The 20,817-nt window shown below is 39.5% G+C and overlaps 1 protein-coding gene across 22 annotated transcripts in view; it reads right to left on the bottom strand.

Annotated features, from left to right (window-relative positions):
- The window catches only part of ENTREP2 (endosomal transmembrane epsin interactor 2), a 481,153-nt gene that overhangs the window by 380,233 nt on the left and 80,103 nt on the right, over positions 1 to 20,817 (bottom strand). The gene's annotated exons all lie outside the window — the stretch shown is intronic.

Raw genomic sequence — 20,817 nt, 5'->3', positions numbered from 1 at the left:
GTTCATTCATTTGTTTCTTAAATTCTACATCTGAGTGAAATCCTATGGTATTCGTCTTTCTCTGACTGACTTACTTCACTTAGCATGATACCCTCTAGATCCACCCATGTTGTTGCAAATGGCAAGACCTCATTCTTTGTTTTAAATTTTTTATTATGTTAATCACCATACATTACATAAGACCTCATTCTTTTTTATTTTTTTTACCTCATTCTTTTTTAATGGCTGAATAATATTCCATTGTGTGTGTATTTGTGTGTGTGTGTGTGTGTGCACACCCCACATCTTTATCCATTCATCTATGAATAGACACTTGACACTTGGGTTTTTTTCCATTTCTTGGCTATTATAAATAATGCTGCAATAAACACAGGGATGCATACATCTTTTCAAATTAGTGTTTTCATTTTATTTGTGGAAAACAGTATGGAGGTTCCTCAAAAAATAAAATAATAGAATTACCATATGATATAGTAATTCCACTTAAACGTATTCTTAAGGTGCACACCGGGAAGAATGGACTGCATAGACCCTGGGTGTCTGAAAGGTATGAACTTTCTGAAACACTGTTTCTACTACATTGGACAATGACTCTTCTGTGGATCACGTTCTGCTTGCCTCCAGGCAGCCCTGCTCAACAGAACCATACTCCAAGCTTTGGGTGGAATTTAAAATCCCCTAGGAGCCACATTAAAAAAATAAAAAGAAATTAATAATGTATTTCCCCAAACCAACATGTCAAAAATATTATCATTTCAACCTGTAAAAAAACAAAGAAATGATTAAGGAGAGTGTTGCATACACTCCTTTATGTACACCATGTCTCTGAAATCTTATCGTGTTTTACATATACAGCCCATCTCAAGCTGCACCGGATACAATTTCACTTTTAAGGGTTCATCCCAAGGAAATAAGCAGACAAGTATCCAAAAATGTATATACAAAGAATGTTCACTAGGGGGCGCCTGGGTGGCTCAGTCGGTAAAGCGTCTGCCTTTGGCTCAGATCATGATCCCGGCGTCCTGGTATCGAGCCCCGCATCGGACTCCCTGCTCATCAGGGAGTCTGCTTCTCCCTCTCCCTCTGCCCCTCTTCCCCGCTCATGCTCTCTCTCTCAAATAAGTAAAATCTTTTTAAAAAATGTTCACATCAATACAAGGCAGAAACATAAACATACACCAAGAAGTAGCTGGGTGTCCAGCCCTAAAGGGGATCACTGGGGCACCTGCTCATAGTGTTCTTTCCTCTCACAGTGGCCAGCCCCTCGGCTGGGGCAGGGAGACCACAAGGCTGGCTGGGCTACAGTCAGAGGAGGGCATGAGGCAGAGAAGGGGGTTTGGTGGATGGGGGTGGGTGCGGGTGTGCAGGGGAGTTAGGGAAGACTTAGAGAAAAAGCCTGCGTCCCGGTCTCCCATCTCCCGGCAGAAGGGAGGAGTGTCCAAGAAGGAAGGGGCCTGACGGCAGAGCCACACCAACCTGGACTGGACACGGTGGAGCAAGCCTGGCAGGCATGGGGGGCACTAAATGTTCCACTACCCAAGGAGGGTAAGTGGGACCCAGAAAATCCCACGGCCACAAAGTAGGGGTATGAGGGGAAGGCTAGGGAACTTGCACGGGAAACAAACAACCTGGGTCCATGATGGCAAGATGAGGTGACCCTAAAGGTATGATGGGAACATGTCAAATGCTCAGGGGGCCCATGAGGAATCAGGGTGAACCGAGTCAGTGAGAGAGGACCCCCACACCATACCCGGGCACAAGAAACCAGCTGACACTCTGCTGGCCCAGACTTGAGCCGTGGACTGCAGGTAGCAGGACTGCAGCAAGCACGGGGAGAAGGGCTGCTGCCTTCAGGGGCACCTGGGTGGCTCAGTCGGTGAAATGTCTGCCTTTGGCTCAGGTCATGATCCCAGGGTCCTGGGATCGAGTCCCCCTTTGGGCTCCATGCTCAGTGGGGAGCCTGCTTCTCCTTCTGCCCCTCCCTTCCCCTGCTCCTGCGCTCTCTCCCTCTCTCTCAAAAATAAATAAATAAAACCTTAAAAAAAAAAAAAAAAAAAAAGGGATGCTGCCTTGGGGTCCTATGCACCAAAGAAGTTGGTACCCAGGATCCCTGCTCCTCACCTCCAGGAGGTCAGAGAGCCACAGCATTCCTACAACCTGCTGCCATTCTGGAAAGGAGCCTACAGGGAGGTGGAAGGCTGAGAACTCAGAGATGCTCAGCAGTACCTACACGGTGCTTTTCAAACCAAACAGTGCATAGGAATCCCTGGGGAAACGCAAGTCCTGATTCAGCACATCTAGGGTGGGGCCTGGGGTCCTGCCTTTCTAGCAGGTTCCCACGAAATGCAGACACTCCCAGTTTATGGGCCACACATCAAGTGGTAAGGGTCTATGGAATCTGAATTAAACAGGACTAATTAATCTAAAAACACTGATAAGGCAAAAAGATTAAAAATATTAAATTACATGCTTAATATACTCTGACTTTCAAGCAGATGCCAGATTCACATAAAAGAGACCAGTTATACAAAGAAATAAGGAAATCGCACATTCCCTCTACACCTGAGCTTAGTGTGAATAAACTCTGCAACAACACCATACGTACTTATAATCTAATGAAAATTCTGAAGTAAACACTTATGCAGCATAAAGATGAAAAATTTTAAATGATATGCCTAACATATCCTGGTTCAGCACATGCTGGGGATTCTCTTAAAGGAGCAGCGCCTTAATCTTCCTTTATAATAATCACAGAGCCGGGTCCCAGCCACTTTCCTTGGTAGGAGTTCTCCCGTTCTCCTCTGACTTGATGAATGAGCAGGTCCTGCCTTCTGGCCCCAAACACTGCTGAGCACTGCATTTTTATATGTTAGTTCATTAGCAGACTTTGCTATTTAGAGCAGTTTTGGGTTCACAGCAAAAAATCGAGCAGAGAGTACAAAGTTCCCACACATCCCCTCCCCGCACACACTTGGTCTCCCCCATCCTCAAGGTCCCCAACAGAGTGACACATTGCTACAATGGATGAACCTACACTGACACATCATTATCACTCCAAGTCCACAGTTCACTTCAGGGTTCTCTCTTGGTGTTCTACGGTCTATGGGTCTCAACAAGTAAATACTGACATGCATCCACGATTACACTATACGGAGCAGTTTCCCTGCACTGAAAGTCCCCTGTACTCCACCTATTCTTCCTCCCTTCCTTCCAGCCCCTAGAAACCACTGATCTTTATATTGTCTCTATAGTTTTGCTTGTTCTGGAATGTCATATCTTCGGAGTCATGCGGTATGGAACTTTTCACGTGGCCTTCCTCAACGTAGTAATCTGTATTTAAAATTCCATTTAAGGTTCCAAGTCTTTTCCTGGCTTGATACCTTGTTTCTTTCTAATGCTAAATCATATTCCATTGTCTGGATGTAGCACAGCTGTATATCCTTTCACCTACTGAAGGACATCTTGGTTGCATCCATGTTTTGGTAATTATGAGGAAAGCTGTGAGGAACATCTGTGTGCAGGTTTTTGTGTGAACAAAAGTTTTTGGTTCATTTCGTTAATAGCAAGGAGCACGGGTGCTGGATCAAACGGTAAGAGAATGTTAAGTTGTATGAAAGACTGCCAAACTGTCTTCCAAAGAGGCTGTACCATCTTGCATTCCCACAAGCAATGAACAAGAGTACCTGTTGCTCCACATCCTTGTAAACATTTGGTGTTGTCAGTTTTTGGATTTTGGCCATTCTGATAGGTATGTAACAGTGTATTACTGTTGTTTTAATTTAAAATTCCTTAGTGATATGTGATGTTGAAACATCTTTTCATATTCTTACTTGCCACCTGTATATCTTCTTTGATGAGGTGTCTGTTCAGATAGTTTGCCCATTTTTTAATCAGGTTGTTCATTTTCTTAGTGTTAAGAGTTCTTTGCATATTTTGGATAACAGTCCTTTATCAGGCATGACATTTGCAAATATTTTCTCCTGTCTGTGGCTTGTCTTCTCATCTTCTTGACAGAGTCTGTTGCAGACAGAATAAATAAAAAATTTATTAATTTTAATAAAGTCCATTTTTTCACAGATCACGCCTTTGGTGTTCTATTTAGGGTCATGGCCAAATTCAACATCACTTAGATTTTCTCCTATGTTCTCTATTACAAATTTTGTAATTTTATGTCTTACATTACATTTAGGTCCATAATCCATTTTTAGTTTTGTGAAGAATCGGCATGTGGATATCCAGTTGTGCCAGCACCATTTGCTAAAAACAATATCCTTTCTCCAATGAATTGGCTTTGTTCCATCGTCAAAGATCAGCTAACTATATTTGTGTGTCTATTTCTGGGATTTCTATTCTGTTTCATTGATGTATTAGTATATTATTTTGCCTTTACCACAATATCTTGATTACTAGAGCTTTACAGTAAGTCCTGAAGTCAGGTAACATCAGTCTTCCAACTTGGTTCATTGTTCTTCTTTATTCTTATGCTGGCTACTCTAGGTTTTTTGCCTCTCCATATAAACTTTAGAGTAAGTTTATTAATACCCACAAAATAACTGGCTGGGGGATTGCTGATCATTATAAATTTTTTATTTTTATTTATTTTTAATTTAATTTTATTATATTAGTCACCATAAAATACATCATTAGTTTTTGATGTGGTGATCCACGATTCATTGTTTTCCTATAACACCCAGTGCTCCATGCAGTACGTGCCCTCCTTAATACCCATCACTGGGCTAACCCATCCCCCCACCTCCCCTCCCCTCTAGAACCCTCAGTTTGTTTCTCAGAGTCCATAGTCTCTCATGGTTCGTCTCTCCCTCTGATTTCCCCCCCTTCATTTTTCCCTTCCTTCTCCTAATATCCTCCATGCTATTCCTTATGTTCCACAAATAAGTGAAACCATATGATAATTGACTTTCTCTGCTTGTCTTATTTCACATAGCATAATTTCCTCCAGTGCCATCCATATTGATGTAAAAGTCGGGTATTCATCCTTTCTGATGGCTGAGTAATATTCTATTGTATATATGGACCATATCTTCATTATCCATTCATCTGTTGAAGGGCATCTCAGCTCTTTCCACAGTTTGGCTATTGCGGACATTGCTGCTATGAACACTGGGTGCATATGACCCTTCTTTTCATTACATCTGTGTCTTTGGGGTAAATACCCAGGAGTGCAATTGCTGGGTCATAGGGTAGCTCTATTTTTAATTTTTTGATGTACCTCCACACTGTTTTCCAAAGTGGCTGTACCAGCTTGCATTCCCACCAACAGTGTAAGAGGGTTCCCCTTTCTCCACAACCTCTCCAACATTTGTTGTTTCTTGCCTTGTCAATTTTTGCCATACTAACTGGTATAAGGTGGTACCTCAATGTGGGTTTGTCTGCTTTTTTTCCTGAAAGTCAGATGCTTTTTTTTTATGTTACTCACCATACATTACATCATTAGTTTTAGATGTAGTGTTCCATGATTCATTGTTTGCATATAACACCTGGTATTCCATGCAGTACGTGCCCTCTTTAATACCCATCACCAGGCTAACCCATCCCCCCACCCCGCTCCCCTCTGGAACCCTCAGTTTGTTTCTCAGAGTCCACAGTCTCTCATGGTTCATCTCCTCCTCCGATTTCCCCCCCTTCATTTTTCCTTTCCTGCTACCTTCTTCTTCTTTTTTTTTTTAAACATATACTGTATTATTTGTTTCAGACGTACAGGTCTGTGATTCAATGGTCTTACAAAATTTACAGAGCTCATGATAGCACACACCCTCCCCAATGTCTATCACCCAGCCACCCCATCCCTCCCACCTCCCCCGACTCCAGCAACCCTCAGTTTGTTTCCTGAGATTAAGAATTCTTCATATCCGTGAGGTCATATGATACATGTTTTCTCTGAATGACTTATTTTCGCTCAGCATAATACCCTCCGGGTCCATCCACGTCATTGCAAATGGCAAGATTTCATTCCTTTTGATGGCTGTATAAAATTCCATTGTATATATATAACACTTCTTTATCCATTCATCTGTCGATAGACATCTTGGCTCTTTCCACAGTTTGGCTATTGTGGACATTGCTGCTATAAACATCGGGGTGCACGTACCCTTTCGGATCCCTACTTTTGTATCTTTGGGGTAAATACCCAGTAGTGCAATTGCTGGGTCATATGGTAGCTCTATTTTCAACTTTTGGAGGAACCTCCATACTGTTTTCCAGAGTGGCTGCACCAGCTTGCATTCCCACCAACAGTGTAGGAGGGTTTTCCTTTCTCCGCATCCCCACCAACATCTGTTGTTTCCTGACTTGTTATTTATAGCCATTCTGACTGGTATGAGGTGGTATCTCACTGAGGTTTTGAATTTGGATTACCCTGATGCCAAGCGATGTTGAGCACTTTTTCATGTGTCTGTTGGCCATTTGGATGTCTTCTTTGAAAAATGTCTTTTCATGTCTTCTGCCCATTTCTTGATTGGATCATTTGTTCTTTGGGTGTTGAGTTTGATAAGTTCTTTATAGACTTTGGATACTAGCCCTTTATCTGATATGACATTTGCAAATATCTTCTCCCATTCTGTCAGTTGTCTTTTGGTTTTGTTGACTGTTTCTTTTGCTGTACAAAAAACTTCTTATCTTGATGAAGTTCCAACAGTTCATTTTTGCCCTTGCTTCCCTTGCCTTTGGCGATGTTTCTAGGAAGAAGTTGCTGTGGCTGAGGTCGAAGAGGTTCCTGCCTGTGCTGTCCTTTAGGATTTTGATGGACTCCTGTCTCACATTGAGGTCTTTCAACCATTTGGAGTCTATTTTTGTGTGTGGTGCAAGGAAATGGTCCAGTTTCATTCTTCTGCATGTGGCTGTCCAATTTTCCCAACACCATTTGTTGAAGAGACTGTCTTTTTTCCATTGGACATCCTTTCCTGCTTTGTTCAAGATTAGTTGGCCATAGAGTTGAGGCTCCATTTCTGGGCTCTCTATTCTGTTCATTGATCTATGTGTCTGTTTTTGTGCCAGTACCATACTGTCTTGATGATGACAGCTTTGTAATAGAGCTGGAAGTCTGGAATTGTGATGCCACCAGCTTTGCTTTTCTTTTTCAACATTCCTCTGGCTATGCGGGGTCTTTTCTGGTTCCATACAAATTTAGGATTATTTGTTCCATTTCTTTGAAAAAAGTGGATGGTATTTTGATAGGGATTGTGCACTGAATGTGTAGATTGCTCTAGGTAGCATTGACATCTTCACAATGTTTGTTCTTCCAATCCATGAGCATGGAACGTTTTGCGATTTCTTTGTGTCTTCCTCAATTTCTTTCATGAGTATTTTATAGTTTTCTGAGTACAGATTCTTTCCCTGTTTGGTTAGACTTATTCCGAGGTATCTTATGGTTTTGGGAGCAATTGTAAATGGGATCGACTCCTTCATTTCTCTTTCTTCTGTCTTGTTGTTGGTGTATAGGAATGCCACTGACTTCTGTGCATTGATTTTATATCCTGCCACTTTACTGAATTCCTGTATGAGTTCTAACAGTTTTGGGGTGGAGTCTTTTGGGTTTTCCACATAAAGTATCATATCATCTGCAAAGAGTGAGAGTTTGACTTCTTCTTTGCCGATTTGGATGCCTTTGATTTCTTTTTGTTGTCTGATTGCTGTGCCTAGGACTTCTAATACTATGTTGAATAGCAGTGGTGATAGTGGACATCCCTGCCGTGTTCCTGACCTTAGGGGGAAAGCTCTCAATTTAACCCCATTGAGAATGATATTCACTGTGGGTTTTTCATAGATGGCTTTTATGATATTGAGGTATGTACCCTCTATCCCTATACTCTGCAGAGTTTTGATCAAGAAAGGATGCTGTACTTTGTCAAATGCTTTTTCTGCATCTATTGAGAGGACCATATGGTTCTTGTTCTTTCTTTTATTAATGTATGGTATCACACTGATTGATCTGTGGATGTTGAACCAACCTTGCAGCCCAAGGATAAATCCTACTTGTCATGGTGAATAATCCTTTTAATGTACTGTTGGATCCTATTGGCTAGTATTTTGGGGAGAATTTTTGCATCCATGTTCATCAAGGATACTGGTCTGTAATTCTCCTTTTTGATGGGGTCTTTGTCTGGTTTTGGGATCAAGGTAATGGTGGCCTCATAAAACGATTTTGGAAGTTTTCCTTCCATTTCTATTTTTTGGAACAGTTTCAGAAGAATAGGTATTAATTCTTCTTGAAATGTTTGGTAGAACTCCCCTGGGAAGCCATCTGGCCCTGGGTTTTTGTTTTTAGGGAGATTTTTGATGACTGCTTCAATTTCTTTAGTGGTTATAGGTCTGTTCAGGTTTTCTATTTCTTCCTGGTTCAGTTTTGGTAGTTGATACATCTCTAGGAATGCATACATTTCTCCCAGATTATCTAATTTGCTGACATAGAGTTGCTCCTAATATGTTCTTAGAATTGTTTGTATTTCTTTCATGTTGGTTGTGATCTCTCCTCTTTCATTCATGATTTTGTTGATTTGGGTCATTTCTCTTTTCTTTTTGATAAGTCTGGCCAGGGGTTTATCAATCTTGTTAATTCTTGCAAAGAACCAACTCCTCTTTTCGTTGATCTGTTCTACTGTTCTTTTGGTTTCTATTTCATTGATTTCTGCTCTGATCTTTATTATTTCTCTTCTCCTGCTGGGTTTAGGCTTTATTTGCTGTTCTTTCTCCAGCTCCTTTAGGTGTAGGGTTAGGTTGTGTATTTGAGACCTTTCTTGTTTCTTGAGAAAGGCTTGTATTGCTATATACTTTCCTCTTAGGACTGCCTTTGCTGCATCCCAAAGATTTTGAACAGTTGTGTTTTCATTTTCATTGGTTTCCATGAAATTTTTAAATTCTTCTTTAATGTCCTGGTTGACCCATTCATTCTTTATTTAGTAGGATGCTCTTTAGCCTCCATGTATTTGAGTTCTTTCTGACCTTCTTCTTGTGATTGAATTCTAGTTTCAAAGCATTGTGGTCTGAAAATAGGCAGGGAATGATCCCAATCTTTTGGTACCTGTTAAGACCTGATTTGTGACCTAGGATGTGATCTATTCTGGAGAATGTCCCATGGGCACTAGAGAAGAATGTGTATTCTGTTGCTTTGGGATGGAATGTTCTGAATATATCTGTAAAGTCCATTTGGTCCAGTGTGTCATTTAAAGTCTTTATTTCCTTATTGATCGTTTGCTTAGATGATCTGTCCATTTCAGTGAGGGGGGTGTTAAAGTCCCCCACTACTATTGTATTGTTGTTGATGTGTTTCTTTGCTTTTGTTATTAATTGCCTTATATAATTGGCTGCTCCCATGTTAGGGGCATAGATATTTACAATTGTTAGATCTTCTTGTTGGATAGACCCTTTAAGTAAGATACAGTGTCCTTCCTCATCTCTTATTATAGTCTTTGGTTTAAAATCTAATTTGTCTGACATAAGGATTGGCACCCCACCTTTCTTTTGGTGTCCATTAGCATGGTAAATGGTTTTCCACCCCCTCACTCTCAATCTGGGGGTGTCCTTGGGTCTAAAATGGGTCTCTTGCAGACAGCATATCGATGGGTCTTGTTTTTGTATCCAGTCTGATAGCCTGTGTCTTTTGATTGGGGCATTTAACCCATTTACATTCAGGGTAACTATTGAAAGATATGAATTTAGTGCCATTGTATTGCCTGTAAGGTGACTGTTACCATATATTGTCTGTGTTCCTTTCTGGTCTATGTTGTTTTTAGGCTCTCTCTTTGCTTAGAGGACCCCTTTCAAGATTTCTTGCAGGGCTGGTTTTGTGTTTGCAAATTCCTTTAGTTTTTGTTTGTCCGGGATGCTTTTTATCTCTCCTTCCATTTTCAGTGACAGCCTAGCTGGATAGAGTATTCTTGGCTGCATATTTTTCTCATTTAGTGCTCTGAATATATCCTGCCAGTCCTTTCTGGCCTGCCAGGTCTCTGTGGATAGGTCTGTTGCCAATCTAATGTTTCTACCATTGTAGGTTACAGATCTCTTCTCCCAAGCTGCTTTCAGGATTTTCTCTTTGTCTCTGAGACTCATAAGTTTTACTATTAGATGTCGGGGTGTTGACCTATTTTTATTGATTTTGAGAGGGGTTCTCTGTGCCTCCTGGATTTTCATGCCTGTTTCCTTCCCCAAATTAGGGAAGTTCTCTGCTATAATTTGCTCCAATATACCTTCTACCCCTCTCTCTCTTTCTTCTTCTTCTGGGATCCTAATTATTCTAATATTGTTTTGTCTTATGGTATCACTTATCTCTCGAATTCTGTCCTCATGATCCAGTAGTAGTTTATCTCTCTTTTTCTTAGATTCTTTATTTTCCATCATTTGGTCTTCTATGTCACTAATTCTCTCTTCTGCCTCATTTATCTTAGCAGTTAGAGCCTCCATTTTTTATTGCACCTCATTAATAGCCTTTTTGATTTTGACTTGGTCATATTTTAGTTCTTTTATTTCTCCAGAAAGGGTTTCTCTAATATCTTCCATGCTTTTATCAAGCCCAGTCATCCAGGAATTGTGTATCCTATAAAACTATCCTTCAGGGGTGCCTGGGTGGCTCAGTTGTTAAGCGTCTGCCTTTGGCTCAGGTCATGATCCCAGGGTTCTGGGATCGAGTCCCACATCGGGCTCCTTGCTCGGCAGGAAGCCTGCTTCTCCCTCTCCCACTCCCCCTGCTTGTGTTCCTGCTCTCGCTATCTCTCTCTCTGTCAAATAAATAAATAAATAAATAAATAAATAAATAAATAAATAAATAAACTATCCTTCAAAAATGAAGGAGAAATTAAGAGCCACAGAGTATATGGCCCCAATTATCTGCAATATCCAGAGTAGGTACATAGAGACATAAAGCAGATTGGTGGCTTCCACAGGCTGGGGAATGGGGAAAGAAGATAAACCTATAAATGTGAATGGACTTTCCTGTTAGAGTGATACAAATGTTCTGGACCCAAGTAGAAATGGTGGCTGCACAGCAATGTGAATGTCCTAAATGCCAATGAACTGTTCACTTTAAAATGATTGATTTTATGTTACACGTAAATTTCACCTCAATAAACTAAAAATTGAAAATTGCAGAAAATTCTGGTTTCTGACAAACTGGCAGAAGGGCTGAATCACCATTAGCAGCACTGACTGCCCTCTGCTCACTTTCCTCCTTAGTTACCTGACTGGCCCCATGGGCATCTGAGAGGGGGTCCCTAGTTTAAGGGCAATATGCTAATCACGTTTTTTAGAAATACCAAAAACAACACGATATAGACTGCACCTTATGGAGCGAAGAGCTATCTAGCATAATTATTAAGTTATTATTCTAAGTAAAACCCTACCCTTGGGCAAGAACAGGCAACACAGAGAGGGCAACTTTTATTGGCAGCCAGCAACACAATAGAATTTCACATACAAGGGCTGCCTTACATTTCACTGTTTCTTTGGTTTTGTGTGTGGTTTTTTCAAAGGGCTGGAAAAGCAGTTAAAAAAGGCTTTAACCAATTTTATTCTATAAATGTACGTAAGTGCAGCCCCTGTGCCAATTACTGGTATCAGTTCTGATTCAGTGAATGAGAACATTAGTATTTCACACAGAAAACCTTACATCTGTCTAGATATCCTGTATGCAGCCTAAATAGTAGCCCTCCATCAGTGTCTGTGGTTCTCTGAAAGAGAACTTACATCATCACTCCACATAGGTCAATGACTAGAAATGAAGTTTCTCATTTTGGTCATGACCTGGCTCACATCATACAACAAAGCAAAGGTAGAGAGTTTACAACAAAATTCTGCTGGACACTAAGCATATCAATCTCCTCTTTCAACTGGAAAAAAAAAATGTTGAAATCATCTAGTTCTCTTCTTGCACTACTTAATCAAAGAATCAAAAACTCAGGATTTCAAACTTACATTTTTTTAGTATCAAATAGCAAGGCTAAACCTGTTACAGGGTGCTAGCCATCTGGCACAATACTTTTATTTCTACTGTTGCTTTGAGTTTTGTTTTGTTTAGTTTGTGGGTTTCTGGGTGGGCAGGGGCAGCTAAAATTCTCAGGCAGGAAAAAACAATCTCAAGCAGAGCCTACGCCAAGCCCACATTTACCACATGTAACTTACTTAATTCCTCAAAGTTTTCATTTAATCACCTGCAAAATGGGTGGAGAAATAATACCCAGATTGTGAAGTCTAACAGTAACAAGAGTAAAACCTCCGTGTATGATAAGGATTCACTGATTACTGACTGTTAGTAATCAGATTTAATATTCATAGTTCACACCTGATAGTGGGAAGCACCTTGGTCTAACATACTTTGGTTCCAGTTATGACTTCACAATTTCCATATGATAGAGAGCAAGTCCCAATTACCCTCTATGTGAAAGAAGAGGAGGACTGTGTCCTAGATCAGGCTATCAAAGTGTTTTATGGAATTCTAAGGACCAAGAGAGATACTTTGAAGGCCACAGAAGGTAGGGAGGGAGGCCTGCTAAAATTTTACCATCTGACTGTGTGTTATGACTTCAAGTTTTTGAAAAATTAATACATGGGTATAACTTCCTGATGGGAAGAAAAGGCAATGATAATTTTCTACACACTATCAAACATACCACCCACTGTTAAAATAGTATTTTTAGTTTATGTAGAAATAAGTTATTTTAAATGACAGCAAATTCAATTAAAGTCAAAATTAATGAACCTACTAACAATTCAGCAACAAGTGTTTCCCATGCTTCCCTGACAACTCGCTTCAACTGAGGACCTTGCAAATCCTGATGCAAGCATCACACTTAATGCTGAATATTTAAAAGTATTCCCAGTAGAGACAAGGAATTTGAAAAAGAAACAATAATAAAGAGTAATAAGAAAGAGATGTTATCATTACTTACTAATGGAATGATTATCCACATATAGCATTCAAAGGTTACACTAACCTAGTAAGAAGCCTAAACGTACCATAATCAAACTGGCAAAAACCAAAGAGGGAATCTTGAAAGCAGCAAAAGTGAAGCAGCTCATCACGTACAAGGAATCCTCAACAAGACTAAGGGCTAATATCTCATCAAAAACCATGGAGAGCATAAGGCAATGGAACAACATATTCAAAGTGCTGAAATTAAGAAGAACAGCTGTTGAGGAATAATTCTCTATCCAAAAAAAAAAAAAAAAAAAATTCTCTATCCAGCAAAAATAGTCCTTCAAAAATGAAGACACTAAGACATTTCCAGATAAACAAAAACTGAGGGCTCATAGTTGCCCTACAAGAAATGTCAAAAAGAGTTCTTCAGGCAGAAGTGATGGGACACTAACTAGTAACCTGAATCCATGCAGAGAAATAGAGAACACCACTAAGGGCAATACATGGCTAAATATAAAACACAATATAGGGCACCTGGGTGGCTCAGTTGGTTAAGTGACTGCCTTCGGCTCAGGTCATGAGCCTAGAGTCCCAGGATCGAGTTCCACATCAGGCTCCCTGCTCGGCAGGGAGTCTGCTTCTCCCTCTGACCCTCCCCCCCTCATGCTCTCTCTCTCTCATTCTCTCTCTCTCTCTCTCAAATAAATAAATAAAATCTTTTAAAAAAAAAAACACACAATATAAATGCATTTCTGTTTGTTTGTAACTCCTTTCTTTTTATCTTAATACACATCTGTGTGAAGTGATGATTATGGGTCTATGTTGATGGGCAAATAACGTATAAAGATACACTTTATAACAATAACAGCAGAAAGAAAGAGGAGAATGGAGCAAAGTTTTTGTATACAAATGAAATTAAGTTGGTATGAATAATAACTATATTGTTACAACTTAAAATGTTAATTGCAATCTCCAGGGCAACCACTAAGTAAATAACTCAAAATATACAGCAAAGAAAACAACAAAGGAATGAAAATAGTATACTATAAAAAATTTATTATAAAGAAGATGTTGTCCATATATATAATAGAATATTACTCAGCCATCAGAAAGGATGAATACCCAACTTTTCCACCAACATGGATGGCACTGGAGGAGATTATGCTAAGTGAAATAAGTCAAGCAGAGAAAGTCAATTATCATATGGTTTCACTTATTTGTGGAACATAAGGAATAGCATGGAGGACATTAGGAGAAGGAAGGGGAAAAATGAAGGGGGGAAATCGGAGGGAAAGGTGAACCATGAGAGACTATGGACTCTGAGAAACAAACTGAGGGTTTTAGAGGGGAGGATGGTGGGGGATGGGTTAGCCTGGTGATGAGTATTAAGGAGGGCATGTGCTGCATGGAGCACTGGGTGTTATATGAAAACAATGAATTGTGGATCATTACATCAAAAACTAATGATGTATTATATGGTGACTAACATAACAATAAAATTAAATTAAATTTTAAAAAATTTATTTAACACAAAACATGACAGTAATTGAAGAAATAAGAAACAAAAAAGACATAAAATGTATAGAAAACAAACAGCAAAACGGCATAAGTTCTTCCTTATTGGTAATTACATACTATGAAAATGGATTAAATGCAACCCCCAAAAACAGGGATTAGCAGAATGGATTTGAAAACATGATCAAACTATATGCTGCCTACAAGAGACTCACTTTGGATTAAAAGACAAATTGAAAGTAAAAGGACAGAATTAGATATTCCACACAAAGAGGAACAAAATAGAGCTAGAGCATCAGACCAAACAGACTTTAAGACAAAAACGGCTACTAGAGACAAAGAAGAACATTATATAATAATAAAAAGTTTAATCCATCATGAAGATGTAACAGCTATAAATACAGATAACCCAACAATAGAGCCCTAAAAATATATGAAGCAAAAACTGACAGAATCAAAGAAAGAAAGCAACAATTCAACAATAATAGTTTGAGACTTCAATATCTCAGTTTCAATAATAGAACAACTAGACAGAATATCAGCAAGGAAAGAGAATATCTCAACAGCACCATAAACCAACTAGACTAAACAAACTACCACAGAATATCCAACCCCAAAACAGCAGAATATATATTCTTCTCAAGTGCATATAGAACATTCTCCAGGATAGAACATATGTTAAGATACAAAAGAAGTCTCTATAAATTTTAAAACATTCAAATCATGCAAAGTATGTTCTCTGACCATAGTAAGTTAAAAAAAATAAAAGGAAATTTGGAAATATCCAAAATATGTGCAAATTAAACAACATACTCTTACATAACCAACCAATGGGTTAAAGAAATTGCAGGGGAAATTAGAAAGTACTTTGAGATAAATAAAAAACAAACACAACATACCAAAATTTAATCATTCATAAGAGTTTACTCCCTCTAAATGAAAGTAATGTTCAGAAAGAAATTTTTACCTGAAAACTCCTATGCTAAAAAAGAAAAAAAAATCTCGAATCAATAACCTTCTTCTTCTAATCTTCTACCATAAAAAACCAGGGCAAAAAAGAGTAAACTAAACCCAAGTCAAACAGAAGAAAAAGAGAATAATGGAAAAAATGAAATAGAGAAGAAAAAATAAAAAAAATCAACAAAACCAAAAGTTGGTTATTTGAAAAGATCAGCCAAACTGACAAACTTCAGCTAGACTGAACAGAAAAACAGCAGAGAAAATCAATACCAAATTTACATAAAATCAATAGAATTCTAAGGAAATACTATGAAAAACTGATGCCAAAAAAAATCACATAACCTAGATGAAATACACTAATTACCAGAAACACACAAGTTGGGCGCCTGGGTGGCTCAGTTGGTTAAGCGACTGCCTTCAGCTCAGGTCATGATCCTGGAGTCCCTGGATCGAGTCCCACATCGGGCTCCCTGCTTGGCAGGGAGTGTGCTTCTCCCTCTGACCCTCCCCCCTCTCATGTGCTCTCTCTCATTCTCTCTCTCTCAAATAAATAAATAAAATCTTTAAAAAAAAAAAAAAGAAACACACAAGTTATCAAAACTGACTCAAGAAGAAACAGAAAACATGAATAGACTAGTAACAAATAAAGAGAATCAGTCAGTGCTATGGATTGAATGTGTCTCCTCCAAATTCATATATTGAAGCCCCAATCCCAAAGTGATGGTATGACTTAGGGTGTGAGAGTGGAGCCCACATGAATGAGATTAGTGCCTTTATAAGAAGGGACATGAAAGAAATTATTTCTCTCCCTCAGCCATGTGAGGATAGCAGTAAGAAGGCAGTCATCTGCAAGACAGCACTGGTTTACCAGAAACCAAATCAGCTAGCACTTTGATTCTGGACTTCGCAGCTTCCAGAACTGTGACAAATAAATGTTTGTTGTTTAAGCCACCCAGTCTATGGTATTTGTCACAGCAGCCCAAACTGGCTAAGATAGTCAGGAATCAAAAAACTTCCAACAAGAAAAGCCCAAAACCAGATAGATGGCTTCACTGGTAAATTCTACAAAACCTTTAAAGAAGTACTAACAATAATCTTTCTCAAATTCCTCCAAAAATAGAAGAGGAGTGAACACTTCCTAATTTATTCTATGAGACCAGTATAACCATGATACCTAAGCCAGACAAAGACATCAGAAGAAAACTTCAGACTAATATCCCTTGTGAATATACATGCAAAAATCCTCAACAAAATATTAGCAAATTGAATCCAACAGCATATAGAAAGGGTCATTCACCTTAACCAAGTGGGATTTGTCCAAGAAATATGAGGTTGGTCTAATATATGAAAATCAATCAAAATAATATACCATAGTAATAGAATAAAGCACAAAACCTACATGATCAAAAGATGCAGAAAAAGCATCTGCTAAATTCCAACATCCTTTCATGATAAAAATGCTCAACAAACTAGAAATAGAGAGGAACTTCCTCAGTCTGATAAAAGGTATCTATGAAAAACTGACAACTAACATCATACTCTTTTATTATTTAAGTAAAGTTGACATACAATGTTATATTAGTTTCAGGTATACAACATAGTGAATTCACAATTCTCTACATTATGCAATCAATGCTCACCATGATAAGTGTAGTTACCACCTGTCACCATACAATGGTATTACATAATATTGACAATATTTCCTATGCTATACTTTTCATCTCCATGACTTACTGATTTTATACCTGGAAGTTTGTACCTCTTAATCTCCATCACCCATTTTGCCCATCCCCCTACCCTTCTTCCTTCTGGCAACCACCAGTTTGTTCTCTATATTTATTAGTCTACTTCAGTTTCTGTTTCTTTGTTTGTTCATTTGTTTTGTTTTTCATATTCCATATATAAGTAAAATCATATGGTATTTGTGTTCCTCTGTCTGACTTATTTCAGTTACCAGGATACCCTCTAGGTCCACCCATGTTGTTGCAAATAACAAGATTTCATTCTCTTTTATGACTAATATTCCATTGTATATATACATACTACATCCTTTTTTATCCATTCATCTACAAATGGGCACTTAGATTGCTTCTATGTCATGACTGTTTTAATAAAGTTGCAATAAACTGTTAAACAAAATGTGGTATATCCACATAATGGAAATCATTTGCCATTAAAAATGTTTCATGCTATAATATGGATGAACCTCGAAACATGCATAGGAACAGAAACCAGACATAGAAGGTATATATTTTATGATTCATGTTATATGAAATGTCCAGAACAGGCAAAACCATAGAAACAGAAAGTTGATTAGTGGTCATCAGTGGCTAGGAGTAAGGGGAAATTGGAGGTAATTGCTAATGGGTATGGAATTTCTTTGGGGGGGTCATGGAAATGTTCCGGAATTAAAAATAGTAAGGACTGGGGCACCTGGGTGGCTCAGTCAGTTAAGTGTCTGCCTTCAGCTCAGGTCATGATCCCAGGGTCCTGAGATCGAACCCCACGTCGGGCTCTCTGCTCAGTGGGGAGTCTGCTTCTCCCTTTCCCTCTGCTGCTCTCCCTGCTTGTGCACCCTCTCTGTCAAATAAATAAATATTTTTTTAAAAAGTAGTAATGACAGCACAACAGTGGAATCTACTGAAAATCACTAAATTGTACACTTTAGAATGCTGAATTTTGTTATGTGACTATCTCAATAATAAAACATAAAAATAACAGAATCATTTTAATCAGCCATACTAGCAAAAAACAACTAAATATCTTTTGAGAATCTAGAGAAAAGGAAATTACAAAATCATTGCCATCGGAATAGGCAGTCAAAGAATATGTGGCAACATAATATAGAAGAAAAAGTATTACAGAGGTGTGCCATGCAATCCGCAAATTTTTTCAAATGTTATTTCTCTGGATTGTGTGATATATTTGGTACATTTCAAAGCATTTGTTAAATTTATAACTTGTTGTGATTTATTTTCTCATTCTAAGTAAATACCTACTTTCATGACTAAATTTGTATTTTTAAGGTTGTTTTCTTTCTGTTAAAAGAACTATAAAGGTCAGGTCCCACAAAATCTACAGAAGAAACAGAAAAACAGTAACCCTGGGATCGAGTACTGCATGGGTCTCCTTGCTCAGAGTCCTGGGATCCAGGCCTGCTAAATGACTGGAAGAGCAATCTGGTACTTTTAGGGTCGTTAAGACGCCCATTCCCCATGACCCAGAAATCTCACTTCTAGGGATGGGCTCTGCCAGTGTGTTTGTATCTCAGCATGGGGGACGCATGAGAGGACATTCCTGGGAGCCTGCTTGTAAAGGCAGAGCATCAGAAACAAGCTGAATGGTCATCAGAGCACAATGCAGATGACTGGGATATATTCTCACAAAGGAATTCTAAACAGGTGGTAAACAAATCCATAAAACCTGGATGGATATGGAAAACAACACAAAATGCTACAAGCAAGTTTCAGAACGATACATGCAGTTAATACCGCTTGTGTGATTTTTTTTTAAGATTTTATTTATTTATTTATTTATTTATTTATTTATTTATTTATTTATTTATTTGAGAGACAGGTAGTGAGAGAGAGCACAAGCCGTGGGGAGAGGGAGAAGCAGACCAGCAAGCCTGGATCCCAGGACTCTGAGCAAGGAGACCCATGCAGTACTCGATCCCAGGACTCTGGGATCATGACCTGAGCTGAAGGCAGATGCTTAACCGACAGCCACCAGGTGCCCCAGTGTGTGATTTTTTTTTTTTTTAAACCACATGTACAGGTACTACATGTTTGTTCTGCAGACAGAAATGAAATGAAAAAGGAAGGTTCTCTTTCGTTTTGAAAGAAACAGACAGGCTGGGGGAGGATACAAAAGATTATCACTGGATCTGTCATGTTTTCATTCTTTAAAAATATTGTGAGGAGGGTGCCTGGGTGGCTCAGATGGTTAAGCGTCTGCCTTCGGCTCAGGTCATGAGCCCAGGGTCCTGGGATCGAGTCCCGCATCGGGCTCCCTGCTCCTTGGGAGCCTGCTTCTCCCTCTGCCTCTCTCTCTCTCTCTCTCTGTCTCTTATGAATAAATAAATAAAATCTTTAAAAAAAAAAATATTGTGAGGAACTGACGCAAATATTTCAAAGTTCTGGCATCTAAATTCTGCATTGAGCATATATGCTTATACTTAGGATTGCTCTCTTACCTTTTTTTCTCTGAAGCTGGGCTAACGATATTTATCTGAGTGGAAGAAATACTTGAATGTTTAAAAACAAAACACATTTTTGGAGGGGTAAAAACAGGAGCAAATCAGGAAATGCTAATAATAATGTGTTAACAGCTTTTATCTACTGAACTGGAAGCTTTGGTATCGCCCCACCCCCACACCTGGCCCCCAGAGCGGTAGCCCAGGCTGACAAAGGTTCAGGAACAGCATGGAAAACATGTATCTCTCTTGGCTGGAACAGTTCTCACCTGGCAATTTATCCTAATGAGATTCTCCTGAAGTTGTGCAGACTCTGACACAAAGATGTCCAGTACCAAGTCACCTTGTAGATAAAAAAGGAAACAACCCGAATGCCCAACAACGGATGGGTAAATGGGGATTTGTGAAATAAACCATGACTCTCGAGCATGCATGCAGACCCTCGGAAGGATGTGAGTACTTAAAAAACGCTTTCACCGGGCACCTGGCCGACCCAGTCAGTAGAGCATGTGACTCTTGATCTCATGGTCGTGAGTTCAAGCCCCACACTGTGTATAGAGATTATATTTTAAAAAAAATTATTTTTCACGTGTGGCAGGTGGATTTCCTGAAGAAGTGGGGAGATGGGCTCATTTCTTCATGGGGGCTCTACAGCAGCCTCGCCAGGGTGTTGGGGATTTTTTCAAACTTCTCCCAAGTACCTGGCCATGGCCTCCAGACCTGGAATCTCGCACGCCTCTCCCGAAGGATCTGTGACCCGACCTGTGCCGGCAAATCACCAAGCACAAGCACGGTGCTAGTGCCTAGCGGTTTCATTCAATCCCCTCAAAACCCCGTGAGGTAAAGCACTCTAATCGCAGTGTCACAGGCTGGGAGGGGCGTAGAGGGTGCCCACCCACAGGCACACGACAGTAAGCAGGGGGACACGGTTCCCACTCTGTCACACCACACCGCTGATACTGGTCCTCCCCATCACCTCCAACCTGGGGGGATGCTCACAGAGTTTAGTATCCAGGTGATGACAAAGCCCTTACTCTAGCACTGTCTAAGATGCCAACAACACCAGTCACACCGCAGGAGAAAAGGCATGCCACCGAAAAATGCTGACACACTGGGTATTGTGAAGCGCCATCCAGGCTCTGGAAGGGCTCAGATGTGAAAATCTGCACATCCTGCAATCAACATACCTTATGCATAATAAAATATGAACAGTGATTATTTGAGAGTTAGGACATTAGGGCAGGTGTTTTTGGCCCATCTGTATTTTCTAAATTTTCTACAG

The sequence above is a fragment of the Mirounga angustirostris genome, unplaced genomic scaffold (genome assembly GCF_029215605.1).
Source record: "Mirounga angustirostris isolate CCGP_5_RB_7025 unplaced genomic scaffold, mMirAng1.0.hap1 SCAF_9, whole genome shotgun sequence".
NCBI classification, from domain to species: Eukaryota; Metazoa; Chordata; class Mammalia; order Carnivora; family Phocidae; genus Mirounga; species Mirounga angustirostris.
The sequence above is the reverse complement of the archived record's forward strand: the minus strand, read 5'-3'. Positions and strand labels throughout refer to the sequence as shown.